We start from the raw sequence: 15,223 nt of genomic DNA, 5'->3' as shown, positions 1-15,223 counted from the left end.
GCAAAATGTAGAATAAAAAGGGGGAGAAAACTTCAGTTCAGATATCAGCATCCTTTTAAATATTCAATAAACTCACAGCTTTCAAAGTGAGCCGAAAAGATTTTCTATTGCTGCATCTGCAACACATGCACGCACGCACGCACTCACACACACACCTACACGCACACACACAAACCTTTCTATGAGCTGTTGATGTATATTGTATTTTTCGTTGATTGATTTTAGATCATTAAAAATAATGAAAAGAAAAAAAAACATCAATGGAATTTAAATATGTTACGACCCTGTAGTAGAGTAAGGTTTTCCTCCTCATTTTAAAAGCTCTTTTGTGCTCGCCCACTGAATTATTCTCGTTAAAACAATGGATATGAGAGTGAGGTTGGTGTATGGAATGAGATGAAGGGCAGAGTGTCTGTGTACTCTGATTGACCCACAGATGTCAGATCAGTGTTAGAGTTAAACTCAAGCCGAAATTATTGGGGATTATTTATTATTTGGGCTATTTGGGAAGACCGTTCCATCCCTCTATCATTATCTAACTGGTCTAACTCGGGACAACCGTCTGCCGTGGGGAAGTCTTTATTTTACTGGCGTCATCTAACGGTTATCATGGAAGTAATGTCTTAGTCATTAAGTAGTTGAGACAGAAGCTGTTCAAACAACTTTCTAGCATTTTACAAACCATAAAAAGACCATAACTAAAATATTACTTGGCTGTTGAAATAATATATTAATTGCAGCTACTTAAATAATGAGAAATTAGGGTTAATAGGCTGCACATATAGTCACCTTTTACTTCTTCTTCTACCACTTATATATACTGTAATCCTGCACAATGTAATGAAATCCAATAGTAGAGATGTGTTCCTTCCACCTATACAAAGTAATATGTGAAGCTTTTATTTCTCTCAGCACATTGGCGGAGAGGCAGCGTATCACAGTAAGACACTATTAACAATCGTTGTAGCGGCTGCCTTGACTTCAACTATTGGGCTGGCCTGACCGCAATGAAAAAACGGCAGAAGTGAATAGAGAGGGAATCACAACTGAGTTCTCTGCACTTTGTGACCGTGTACCACTGACTAATGGTCAAGCAGAACAACGAAGATGTACCCATCCATGACAATTCACTATATTGATGGGGATTTTCAAATGAAAAGTCGGTGCTTACAGCCTAATGTTATTGCGTTTTATGCCTTAACCGTATTTGCTCCCATTAAGTTGCAATTCGTGATTGCACTTTGAAATAGCATATTTCTTCAGTAAGCCCCTGATAAAGTAGAAATCTTTGGTTACATTTTTTATTTTTATTATTTATTATGTATCAAAATTCAGATAATACTTGCATTGTAAAAATGCATTATACATACAGAAGGTAGAAGGGTTTACCAGAATTTTGAGGTCAACTTTGGGGGTGCGCATTATACACGAGAAATTAGGGTACATCTGATGGCTCGAAGAAGTGTCTGCCTATTTGTCCTTAGTTTAGGTCATATACTGTGTAGCGGACATGCTCCCCACAAACGGAGGTGACACAGTGACTCCCCACGGTTTGATAAACTGCATCCTCCAAAGCTGCCCTGCTATGAGACTCCCACAACAAGACGCTTTGGACCCTAAAGTAATTAGCAGGTCCCCTCTAAATCTTGGTTTACAGTCATCAAAGAGTCCTTTCTTCGTTTTGAACTCACAACAGCCCAAAAAATTACGAGCTTCAGACAAAATCTCAACTTTGTCCTCTCTTTCTCTCTCCCGTCCGCACTGGACGCAGTAAAAGCTCACGTTTCCAACTTTAGTCCAACACACGATGTTCTATTTCCCTTTTCGGATTCCTATTTTCCTTCTTTTTATCATTATTTGTGTTGTTTTCTTTCTTTAGTTATAACCCTTTGTGTTTTCCCCTCTAGATCCCTATTAGATGCCATTAAATATACTATAAAATTCCACTCTCGATTGAATTTTGTGTGTGTTCTGAGTTTAAGCAAACCTCTGTCATCGAGAAGTCAAAATTTCTTGAAGTGTGGCAACCTTCAGATTACGATACTGACAAAAAGGTTTGTCGTCACTTTCCCTAAATTTTATACCTATAAAAAGTGACATGCTGCCCCTTTATGAGCCATATTAGTTTGATTTTAACAATTAAACTTAAAATTACTGTAAGCAAGCGTCGCTTCCGGCTTATTGTTTTCTCCTAAATTGATTACATTTTGATTTGACAAATATACGCTACAACTGTATACACACATGACAGGCTGTTTTGATCCGCCTCATGAAACTGACCTCCCGCAACCACAGACATCTTGCTTTGTCCCACAGCAAAGTGGTAATACAATATTAGAGAATGAAAGGAACAAGGTCCACTTTATTATTTCCACACTGAAACGAAAGATTACATGAGATTATAATTAATATAATACATTTCATACATTTTTACATTTTAAATGCAAAGGCATAATTTTTTTATATGAAGATGATCTCGTTAATGATTTCCCACAGTAATTTTACAGAATGATTCAACAAGTTAGTAAACAGATCCATATCAATATGCAACACTTTACATCTATACATTTCTGCAAGTGTTTACATTTTCAAGTGATCACTTTGACACAATTCTTCGGGCATCACATTGTCCCATCACTGGTAAGCTACTTTTGGACAGGCCAACGTGGTCTTTGGGGGTACTTGGTGCCGGCAAGCACCATGTTGGTGACCCCTGACATAGACAATTTCTTAGATAAATTGAATTGTGGTGTCTGCTACCCATGTTGTGAACGAGTTCCTTGCGCAACACTCAAGATTATCTTCCATAATGTGCTTGCTTTATGGTGTTGTGCCTGTCTGCTTTCATGTTCCTGGGATCAACGCACCTTATTTGGTAACTTCAGCTTTTATCGAGCCTGGCTAAATTCGTACCGTTTCTCTGTATATTCTCTTCAACGTTTCTTGTATTTTGTTTTCAACTCCAGTTTCACTTGACATATTACAATATAAATTATCTCGATACAATATATATTTAGTTTTTACTGTTTTCCACACAATAGAGGAAGAGAGAAAGCTAAAGACAGGAGCATAATTGAGGGCTCCCTGTTAAGTGTCTCTTAAATGGGAGACCCTGCGGCAGCAAACAGATCGTTTTTTTTTTTTTTTTTTGGTGAAAGGGTTTCAAGGGATATTTTGCTAGGAGCCTAACAGGAAGTTGAACATATGCATGTCCCCTTTCCAACTCCCTAAATCTCCAGTAGACCTCACATGAACTTCGCTTTGGGCCAAACTTGCATTCCCTGTGTTCCTGAACACTTTGCTGTTACCATCCAACACACACGAATACACAATTTGCTGACAGAATCATGCTGACAGGGATCCAGAGGCTGAGGGGAGGAGCACTACAAACAACCCACCCTCTGGGAACCCAAACATATGCTATCACAACAAACCCACCATCAACCACAAAGCATGGACTGCAGCAAGCTTCCGCTAATATGCCTCCACAACTTCAAATTCCTCTCCCTTGTCTCTCCCTCATTGCCGCACCCACTGTTCAAACACTCATGAGTTGCAATCCTATCGCCGAGGCACATTGCTTTGGTTCAGTTCAGTTTTATTTATTTATTATTATTATTTTTTTTAAGAAACACTTTTATTCCTTGTCTTTTAAATCAGATTGAGTTTTGACATTATGGGTGTCCTTCTGTGTGTCTATCTTTATTTCAATTAATGCATTTTTTTTGTATATATGTTTGTTTGTATTTTTTTCACTTAATTTCTGTTTCTACAACACTTTGTTGTCCGTTGTTTTTAAACCAAAAACGACTACAGTCCAGTGAGAAATAATGTTGTCTGAAGAATGAAAAAGAGAGAGCAAGAAGCTGTGTTTTGGCTCAAGATCAGTCACCAGAGGAGAGATTAAGTTCCCATCACCACCAATGTCACCATCTTGGATTTGTTTCCGTTCTCTTCTGGTTATTTGTGTTCCCGATTGTGCACATTTCACTATAAAAAAAGTCCCCTGAAAATATTTTTAGAAATTAATGTTCAGTTACCTGAAACCAGAGTCAGCTGCAGAGAGTCACCATGGCTATAACTGCTTCACAAGGGTAGCAGTGACTTAAACATTAGACTCAATGCAAATTCTGATTGGTTTTACCTTGGGACAACCTAACTTTTTGGGCTTTTGCCAAGCATTGTCAGCCTCTCTGGTTCCTCTTCCTCAAGTTGTTTTCCCTTCTACCTCCGCTTCATCCCATGAGCATGCCTTGTTTTGACTGGATATTTGGATCACACAGTTCCAGTTCACTTTTTATTTTGAAGATTTTTTGCATACACTCACTCTTTGTTGAACTTCATCATGTGTTTTTTCCGCCTTTTTTTTTTTTTTGCCAAGGGGCCAGGTGGTTAAATATAACGGACTATTTGGAAGTTGGGCTGTCCAAGTTTAGTCACGAGATCTTTGCTAGAGGATTAATTGTGTAAGAGCCATGTAATGATTGTTGGCATGTCTGATGAGTGAAATCCTGTTAGTCACTGCACAGGGGTTAGGTTTCGACTGAGCATTTGTCTGTGTGTGCGTGCATGTGTGCGTTTGTGAAAGAAGAAAGGGGACTCTTATATACTGGTTTTCATGACCAGGCGGTGTAACCACTTCTGTTATTTCAACCTGAATGCTATAGCAGACTGTGTTCACATGGTGGATATTGGATCAAGGATTCTCAATGGTTTAAGGTCTGTTGTACAAAGCGACAATGTGTTTATCAAATCACTATATTGACAATGTTGTCCAAATTGTCACTTAATTTGTCTTAAGGCAGCAGCAGAACATTGACTTGCAACTTGGCGTTTGAAGACTTACTTTCTTGGAATTCACATTCATAGTACTTAATTTGAGAAAGCATATTAACAAGAGGCTGTGCGGTGAGTAATTGGTTCGAACATCTGCCTCACAGTTCTGCGGTCCCGGGTTAAAATCCAGCCTTGCCTGTGTCGAGTTTGCATGTTCTTCCCGTGCCGGTGTGGGTTTTCTCTGCGTACTCCGGTTTCCTCCCATATCCTCAAAACACGCACGGTCGATTAATTGAAAACTCTAAATTGCCCTGAGGTGTGAATGTGAATGCGAATGGTTGTTTTTCTCTGTGTGCCCTGCGATTGGCTGGCGACCAATTCAGGGGCTACCCTGCCTCTTGCCCAGAATCAGATGGGATAGGCTCCAGCACGCCCGTGACCCTTGTGAGGATTAGCAATATGGAAAATGGATGGATTGATGAAGACGTGACTTCAGTTACTCTTTTGTAAATAAAGTCATTTTTAAATAAAATGTCTATGTGGACGCTACGGTGGACGACGGGTTAGCACATCTGCCTCACAGTTCAAATCCGACCTGACCTGTGCGGATTTTGCATCCACCTCCCAAAAACATGCATGGTAGGTTAATTGAATGGAATTTAATTGAATCATTTTACTTTTATGGCTATTCTTTTTGTCTTCGTACTATTCATATTGTTATACATTTAACGTAAGAAAAATGCAGTCACTGACGGTGTAGTGGTGCACTCGCCTGACTTTGGTACGGGCAGTGTGGGATCAGTTCCCACTCAGTGACGGTGTGAATGTGAGTGCGAATGGTTGTCCGTGTCTATATGTGCCCTGCGACTGACTGGCGACCAGTTCAGGGTGTAGTCCGCCTTTCGCCCGAAGTCAGCTGGGATAGGCTCCAGTGACCCTAACCAGGATAAGCGGTGTCGACAATGGATGGATGGATGGAAAAATGCATATGCCACACTAATGCAGATGTGACTCATTCTTGAACTGACATTATGCTTTCTCATCCTTTTGTGGGTCGTTGTCCTCAACAAAAATAAGTTCCCTGTCTGCTTTATGCCTACCTTTTGAAAGTTGCTGTCCTTAGACAACCAATTGAACACCTAGGATGAATGAGTGTGGATTGACAGCAAATAGCAGGCTTCTGCTAATTGACTCTGCTGACTCGCTTATCTCCCACCTTCGTATTCCCCTCCCCTTCTTCCTTTTCTCTGCTCAGCAATCCATTATGGTTCGGATTAGTCAGTTTGAAGAAGCCATATGTCCACTTGTGAGCCGTCGTAATGTCATGTACTCTACATGAGCTCACCCAAGGGCACTGTGTATTATTAAATAATTCAAAGCCTATTTTGAAGTACCCATGATTCTTGAAAATGTAATTTGTAGATTCAGCATAAAATGTTCTCTCACGACAGCAAATTTTTTAGGGTGACATATTTTCCCAAAAACTGTCATGATAAATGATAGTATCGTTTTTATTTTTTATTTTTATTACCACTCACATAATGATATTAGAGCACAATAATTCAATTGCACAGCACGGTTGCAGCTGGTTAGCACGTCTGCCTCACAGTTCTGAGAGGACCCGGGTTCAAATGTGGCCTCGTCCGTTTGGAGTTTGCATGTTCTCCCCGTGCCTGCGTGGGTTTTCTCCGGGTGCTTCGGTTCCCCCCCCACATCCCAAAACCATGCATGGTAGGTTAACTGAAGAGTCTAAATTGCCCGTAAATGTGAATGTGAGAGCGAATGGTTGTATGTTTCATATGTGCCCTGCGATTGGCTGGCGACCAGTTCAGGGTGTGCCCTGCCTCTCGCCCGAAGATAGCTGGGATAGGCGCCAGCATGCCCGCGACCCGAGTGAGGATAAGCGGTTCGGAAAATGGATTGCTGGATAATTCAAGTACATCCTTTTTAAGAACAATTCACTTGGAATTCTAAAAAATATTGAACATTGGCATTGAAATGTAGAACAATAAATAAAATCTTGGACAAATAAAATATCTTCTATAGATGTAAAATATAAATAAAACAGACTTAGGCTCTGTTTACAAAAACTGCATTTAAACAAATATTACCAACCTGTATTAATTGAAGACTATAAATTGCCCGTAGGTGTGACTGTGAGTGCGAATGGTTGTTTATTTGTTTTTTTGTAGTGTGCCCTGCGATTGGCTGGCAACCAGTTCGGGGTGCACCCCGCCTCCTGCCCGATGATAGCTGGGATGGGCTCCAGCACGCCCGCGACCCTGGTGAGGAGAAGCGGCTCAGAAAATGGATGGATGGATTTATTGGTACAGAGGTATAGAGAGTCATTAACCTACTAAAGAGGCAAAAAAATGTCTTGTAAATTTGACACACCGCTGAGAATTGTTTTTAAAAGCCTCCCAGATTTTAATGAATAATAATAAAAACAAATCACTATTTATGTAAAATAAGGCTTTGAAATCATGAAAAATAACGGCCACCCTCAAATTACAGGACTGTGTGGGCGTGTCCATTGAAGGTGCTGGAGACTAGCCCATCACCTGTCAATCAAATATGTTTGATGTTGTCAACTTCTGTCTGAATACAGTGTGCCGTTGCAGTTGTGGTTAATAAACAGTTAACTTTCCCGTGTGTGTGTGTGTGTGTGTGTTATGTGGGGACCCACACTCAACAACAACGATGTTGCCGTGGTTGATCGAGCTGTTTAACTCATTAGCTCGTTATCTTGCGGGTAGTGAATGTAATAAACAGTTAACGTTCCCTTAAATGTCTATGTTAGGACTGCACGATATATCGTTTGAACATCGTCATCGCGATGTACGTGTGTGTAATAGTCGCATCGCTGGGTCTGCTGCGATGTTGGTGTACTATAATATTAAAGGTGACCAACAGAGGGACCTGTTCGGACATGGTAATAAGATTAGCACCCATGTTACGGTAAATTGTAACGCTTCAAACAACCCACGGAGCAGCCCAGAGTGTTATATACTTATCTCCTTGTTTGATAACTATGAATGAGAACACCGGAAATAATGTCCACCTCCTGAATTTCCTATTTCGCTCTTCAGAATTAAACTAGACAGCCACGTGACAGCTGTCGGCTCAGGGACACTGCGTAAATGGGAGTGAGTGTGTTATTTTGTAATACAGTACATAATTGTAAAACTGGATTGCTAGGAAAATTATCATTTTCATCAGAACGCTTTAGTTAAAACACTGTACGATCACACTGTTATTTTATGATTTTGGGGTGCACTTTAAAATATTTTTCTTCATTCAGGTTGGCTGGCCCTCTCTGTTTTCTAACAGACTGTTCAGTCCAACTAGAGGTGCGCTGAGTTCCGTTAATCAATCAGATGTGTTGAGGATTCAATGGTACTGTATTCAAGTATGCTTGGTTTTGGATCCAGATTAAAGGTTAAGGTTAAAACATAGTTTTACTTAAAACAATTCGTTTTAATACATCCATCCATCCAACCATTTTCTGAGCCGCTTCTCCTCACTGGGGTCGCGGGCGTGCTGGAGCCTATCCGAGCTATCATCGGGCAGGAGGCGGGGTACACCCTGAACTGGTTGCCAGCCAATCGCAGGGCACATACAAACAGACAACCATTCGCACTCACATGCACACCTACGGGCAATTTAGAGTCTCCAATTTATGCATGTTTTTGGGATGTGGGAGGAAACCGGAGTGCCCGGAGAAAACCCACACAGGCACGGGGAGAACATGCAAACTCCACACAGGGGGTGCCGGGGATTGAACCCCGCTCCTCAAAACTGTGAGGCAGACGCTCTAAGCAGTAGGTCCACCGTGCCGCCTGTTTTAATCCTTATTATTTTATTGAATTATCTTTCTGACTTTAACCTTCTCTGCTCAGCAGATCCTGCCTTTGAGCACCAAAGTATCCTTGAAGACAGCCAAGCTAGCCTATTACGAGACAGCTTTTAATCATTTATTTATGAGTTGGACGGTTAAATTTAACTCCTAAATTCCCCTTACTACGAGCAGAGATGAGTAGAAGCAAGCAAGGAACGCAAACCAGACACACAGTGGGAAGCTTGGATCATGAAGCCTGTTTGTCAGCGAGATTCTAATGATCTCATTCCTATGCTCCCAATGTTTTGCCAAAGGCTGTTTCAAACGAGTGTAGGATTGTATCTCTTATATTTCATGCTCTGTTTTGACAGCCTCTTCTCTGGGTAGACAAATTGTTGTTAAAGTATTTCATACTGCGTTTCAAATTATTATGCATCTAGGATATAGGAAGTTAAATTTTAGTTTTAGTTTTTTATCTCAGAGGTTTACCTCAGCATAAGTTATTTTTCTCTCACTGTTACTAAATACAGTTTAAAAAATTACTTTTGCAAATATGTTATTAGTGTTTTTTGATGTAGATCACTAATTTAAATCTCAGACAGGTTTGTAAGTTTCCCAGATGAGCCTAATTATAGGAAAGTTACTGTACAGTTGTTTCACATGATTAAGCAACTCCTCTTTTTGATGCATATTTGTGCTATGTTGGATGGCCAAGATGGATGTAGTTCTCGATGGTCAGCGGATGGCCGCCATGCCACACTAAAGCTGCAACATCAGCAAGGAGGTGGCAGAGTGATTTGTGGGGCTGAAATAATGGCGGGGTGAGATGATAGGGTGTCAAAATGACCTCTGTGAAATATGTGGATATTCAAACTGACCATTTCCTGCCGTTGTATTAAAAACAAAACGGTCCCTTCAACAGTAAAATGATCATTCTTAATAAATAAATAAAAACAAAAATCAAACATACCATTGAAGCTTTAGCTACCATGAGTATAAAGGGAGAAAACCTCATGGTGTCGCCACCATCATTACTGGACTTTACCCTATTGTGAAAAAACTTTCCAAGGAAGATATCTTGTATAAGTTTTGACAGCAGACTACCTCCAGACAGCAAGTCTGGTAGACAATTCATACATATTCAAATGACAGAAACTAGTCATAGATAATCAATGAATGAGAGAGTTGGTAAATTGATAAGTGAACATGTAACTTGTTTGGCAAAGATGTTTTGGGGTTGAAAATAAATTTTCTTTCAAACGAAAATCTCTGTACAACCATTTACCAACCTTTGAAATTGTTTTAAACTTTTGTGCATAACAAAGGAAGGCAGTATTTTGATAAATCTATTGTCATCATAATTCTTTGCCCCATTAAAAGTTATTTGTTGATTGTTTTATTCACTGATAATTGCTTGGACTATTTAGGAAAACAAACAAAAACTTCATATGCTTTGGAGTTTGGAACACAGTGTAATCACTAATGACCTTTTTTCAAATGCTTGGCCACTCCAACTAGACTGTTCTGTGCAGTTCTGTTCTGTTCTGGAGTCAGTTGTAGAAATTGACATTTTGGTTGCAGTTGTATACTGCAAACAAATGCATCTCGCTTGACACAGCTTTCCTGGTCATTAATTCTGATTAATGGGGCTTTTGGAAGTGGAATGACCTAACTCTGCTCAGTTCAGAGGTGTAATTGCCTATTAGTGGATTGAGAAGAACAGGTAAATAGAAAAGTTTCATGTTCATTGTGTTGCTTAAGTTAGGCATACAAAGAGTAAATGAGTTCAGGCCATCCATCAGGGACATTTAGGTTGTACGTTTGTAAGACAGGTTTTCCAATTTAACAAGGACTTTGACTGCAAAACAAAAATAAAACCAAACATAAATTAAAAAATTTCAAAGACCCCTAATGATGATGACAACCAATGGACTTCGTTTTCCCTTGCCCGGACGCGGGTCACCGGGGCCCCCCACTGGAGCCAGGCGTGGTGGTGAGGCTCGAAAGCGAGCGCCTGGTGGCCGGGCCTGCACCCATGGGGCCCGGCCGGGCACAGCCCGAAAGGGTAACGTGGGTCCCCCTTCCCATGGGCTCACCACCTGTGGGAGGGGCCATAGGGGTCGGGTGCAGTGTGAGCTGGGCGGTGGCCGAAGGCGGAGACCTTGGGGATCCGATCCCCGGCTACAGAAGCTGGCTCTAGGGACGTGGAATGTCACCTCTCTGGCAGGGAAGGAGCCCGAGCTGGTGTGTGAGGTCGAGAAGTTCCGACTAGATATCGTCGGACTCGCCTCCACACACAGCTTGGGCTCTGGTACCAGTCCTCTCGAAAGGGGTTGGACTCTCTTCCACTCTGGAGTTGCCCACGGTGAGAGGCGCCGAGCAGGTGTGGGTATACTTATTGCCCCCCGGCTCGGCACCTGTACGTTGGGGTTCACCCCGGTGGACGAGAGGGTAGCCTCCCTCCGCCTTCGGGCGGGGGGACGGGTCCTGACTGTTGTTTGTGCCTATGCACCAAACAGCAGTTCAGAGTACCCACCCTTTTTGGAGTCCTTGGAGGGGGTGCTGGAGAGCGCCCCCGCTGGGGACTCCATTGTTCTGTTGGGGGACTTCAATGCTCACGTGGGCAATGACAGTGAGACCTGGAAGGGCGTGATTGGGAGGAACGGCCCCCCCGATCAGAACCCGAGCGGTGTTCTGTTATTGGACTTCTGTGCTCGTCATGGATTGTCCATAACGAACACCATGTTCAAGCATAAGGGTGTCCACATGTGCACTTGGCACCAGGACACCCTAGGTCGCAGTTCGATGATCGACTTTGTGGTCGTGTCATCGGACTTGCGGCCACATGTCTTGGACACTCGGGTGAAGAGAGGGGCGGAGCTGTCAACTGATCACCACCTGGTGGTGAGTTGGCTCCGATGGTGGGGGAAGATGCCGGTCCGACGTGGCAGGCCCAAACGTATTGTGAGGGTCTGCTGGGAACGTCTGGCAGAATCCCCTGTCAGAAGGAGTTTCAACTCCCACCTCCGACAGAACTTTGCTCATGTTCCGGGGGAGGCTGGGGACATCGAGTCCGAGTGGACCATGTTCCACGCCTCCATTGCTGAGGCGGCCGACCGGAGCTGTGGCCGTAAGGTGGTCGGTGCCTGTCGTGGTGGCAATCCCCGAACCCGTTGGTGGACACCAACTGTGAGGGATGCCGTCAAGCTGAAGAAGGAGTCCTATTGGGCCTTTTTGGCCTGTGGGACTCCTGAGGCAGCTGATGGGTACCGGGTGGCCAAGCGGAATGCAGCTCTGGTGGTCGCTAAAGCAAAAACTCGGGTATGGGAGGAGTTCGGTGAGGCCATGGAGAAAGACTTCCGGACGGCTTCGAGGAAATTCTGGTCCACCATCCGACGTCTCAGGAGAGGAAAGCAGTGCACCACCAACACTGTGTATAGTGGGGATGGGGCGCTGCTGACCTCGACTCGGGACGTTGTGAGTCGGTGGGGAGAATACTTCGAAGACCTCCTCAATTCCACCGACACGCCTTCCCATGAGGAAGCAGAGTGTGGGTTCTCTGAGGCGGGCTCTCGTATCTCTGGGTTTGAGGTCACCGAGGTAGTTAAAAAGTTCCTCGGTGGCAGGGCCCCGGGGGTGGATGAGAATTCGCCCGGAGTTCCTAAAGGCTCTGGATGTTGTGGGGCTGTCCTGGTTGACACGCCTCTGCAACATCGCGTGGACATCGGGGACAGTGCCTCTGGATTGGCAGACTGGGGTGGTGGTCCCCCTTTTTAAGAAGGGGGACCGGAGGGTGTGTTCCAACTACAGGGGGATCACACTGCTCAGCCTCCCTGGTAAGGTCTATTCAGGGGTGCTGGAGAGGTAGGGTCCGTCGGGAAGTCGAATCTCAGATTCAGGAGGAGCAGTGTGGTTTTCGTCCTGGCCGTGGAACAGTGGACCAGCTCTACACCCTCGGCAGGGTCCTCGAGGGTGCATGGGAGTTCGCCCAACCAGTCTACATGTGTTTTGTGGACTTGGAGAAGGCGTTCGACCGTGTCCCTCGGGGAGTCCTGTGGAGGGTGCTTCAGGAGTATGGGGTACTGAACCCCCTGATACGGGCTGTTCGGTCCCCGTACGATCGGAGTCAGAGTTTGGTCCGCATATCCGGCAGTAAGTCGGACTCGTTCCCGGTGAGGGTTGGACTCCGCCAAGGCTGCCCTTTGTCGCCGATTCTGTTCATAACTTTTATGGACAGAATTTCTAGGCGCAGCCAAGGCGAAGAGGGGGTCCGGTTTGGTGGCCTCAGTATTGCATCTCTGCTTTTTGCTGATGATGTGGTTCTGTTGGCTTCATCAAGCCGTGAGCTCCAACTCTCACTGGAGCAGTTCGCAGCCGAGTGTGAAGCGGCTGGGATGAGAATCAGCACCTCCAAATCTGAGACCATGGTCCTCAGTCGGAAAAGGGTGGCATGCCCTCTCCGGGTCGGGGATGAGATCCTGCCCCAAGTGGAGGAGTTCAAGTATCTTGGAGTCTTGTTCACGAGTGAGGGAAGAATGGAACGGGAGATCGACAGACGGATCGGTGCAGCGTCTGCAGTGATGCGGACTTTGTATCGATCCGTTGTGGTAAAGAAGGAGCTAAGCCGAAAAGCGAAGCTCTCAATTTACCGGTCGATCTTCGTTCCTACCCTCACCTATGGTCATGAGCTGTGGGTCGTGACCGAAAGAACGAGATCCCGGATACAAGCGGCCGAAATGAGTTTCCTCCGCAGGGTGTCTGGGCTCTCCCTTAGAGATAGGGTGAGAAGCTCGGTCATCCGGGAGGATCTCAGAGTAGAGCCGCTGCTCCTCCGCATTGAGAGGAGCCAGATGAGGTGGCTGGGGCATCTGATTTGGATGCCTCCCGGACGCCTCCCTGGTGAAGTGTTCCGGGCACGTCCCACCGGGAGGAGACCCCGGGGACGACCCAGGACACGCTGGAGAGACTCCGTCCTTCGGCTGGCCTGGGAACGCCTCGGGAACCCTCCGGAAGAGCTGGATGAAGTGGCTGGGGAGAGGGAAGTCTGGGCGTCCCTGCTAAAGCTACTGCCCCCGCGACCCGACCCGGTAGAAAATGGATGGATGGATGGATAAATTTAAAAAAGATAAAAATTTCGACTCGATGAATTTGGGGCCAGCCTGGCGGTGGTGATCACGTGGTGTGGAAAAAATTAGTACTTTCCTACAAAGGGGCTGCTTGAGAAAAACAACAATTAAGACACCTAAAGCGTGAGTAATTGACATTTCACCCAAATTTTCTAACTCTGTATTCATTGTTTAAATAATAATCATGATAATAAATTTGTGTAGCACTTTTCTTAATACTCGGACGCTTAAGTCGTAAATGTACCACAAATATGATCCTAAAACACTTTAATATCATGTTAAACTCATCTTACAACATAAACCTTAAAAATAAATAGCGTACATATGATTTGACCAGAGGGAAAAAAAATGCGCAGGAAGTGCCAGGTCTCTGTCTTGTATGTCGCCGCGTCGCAACCCGTAAAAAATAGTAATTGTCAAGCAATAACAAGACATCCGTGGTTTGTTAACTTAAGCTTTTTAGTAGCCACTCAGCAAGCAAAAAAAAAAAAATACATGCGGAGACTCTGCTAACAACACAAGCAACACTTACAGTAGCTCCTTCCCCACATTCAAAGATACCTAGAATGGTCGAGATGTATCCTTTTAATACATTTCCTTGACACCAATTACTGCGTTCCCTTTATCTGGGCTTTGTTAGCATCTTTTGATCCTCAATTTTGCTCATTCTCTTTGCTTTGAAATTTTCCCCGAAAATTCTCACGAGCAGGAAGTAGCAAATGTAACATTTAAGCATCATGCGGTCACGGCTTTAGTGTGCATCTGCAACCCATTTTTGTCATAGTTTAGGGCCTAAATTATTGCCATATTTTATAAATTTAGACTCAAAGGGTCTTACAGCTACAATGTAACGTCATTAAAATTGTTAACACACTTGATGGGTTTATTGTTCTCAAGATTGTAAATCTGCTTCAGCACTACCTTGTTTACCTATGTATAGTAGAGACATAATGCGCTCTCTGTATTTTAATTTACTGTATATACGCTTCCATAAAGACCTGCTCCAACACCTCCACTCTCTTTTCTGTAGTTGACAATATTTTTCTTAGGGGGTAATTGAGGATTTATTGTCTTTTACAAACCTTAACTTTGAATAACTATGAGAGGTAAAAGGAATTGACTCATATTGGAGTTTCAAAGACTTCTCATTCCTTCGCCATTCACCAGATTTACTATTTCATGTGCTGTGATTCACAAATTCTTTTTTTTCACAGTAGTCATGGCCCCAAATAAATTTTGGTTGACCAAAATTTTGACCTACGCTAAACCAACCAACAGATAATACTTACTGCATATCACATATCACCCTTGAACTTCTTTTGACTGTGTATCTACTGTGTTGTTCTGGCAGAAGCGGATCAGTAACTTTCTACATGTGGGTCATAAGGGGATCACAGACAGTACGCTGCACAGCGGGATCCGCTATGGCTGATAGCGGGGAGGGAGGGGGTGCAATCTTGGCATTCAATATAGAGCGATGCTA

At 43.8% G+C, this 15,223-nt stretch overlaps 1 protein-coding gene across 5 annotated transcripts in view; it reads left to right on the top strand.

The window, feature by feature from the left end:
* Positions 1-15,223, top strand: part of arvcfb (ARVCF delta catenin family member b) — a 260,772-nt gene that overhangs the window by 145,864 nt on the left and 99,685 nt on the right. The window lies entirely within an intron of this gene.

Source organism: Phycodurus eques, chromosome 3 (assembly GCF_024500275.1).
Source record: "Phycodurus eques isolate BA_2022a chromosome 3, UOR_Pequ_1.1, whole genome shotgun sequence".
Classification (NCBI taxonomy): Eukaryota; Metazoa; Chordata; class Actinopteri; order Syngnathiformes; family Syngnathidae; genus Phycodurus; species Phycodurus eques.
The sequence above is the reverse complement of the archived record's forward strand: the minus strand, read 5'-3'. Positions and strand labels throughout refer to the sequence as shown.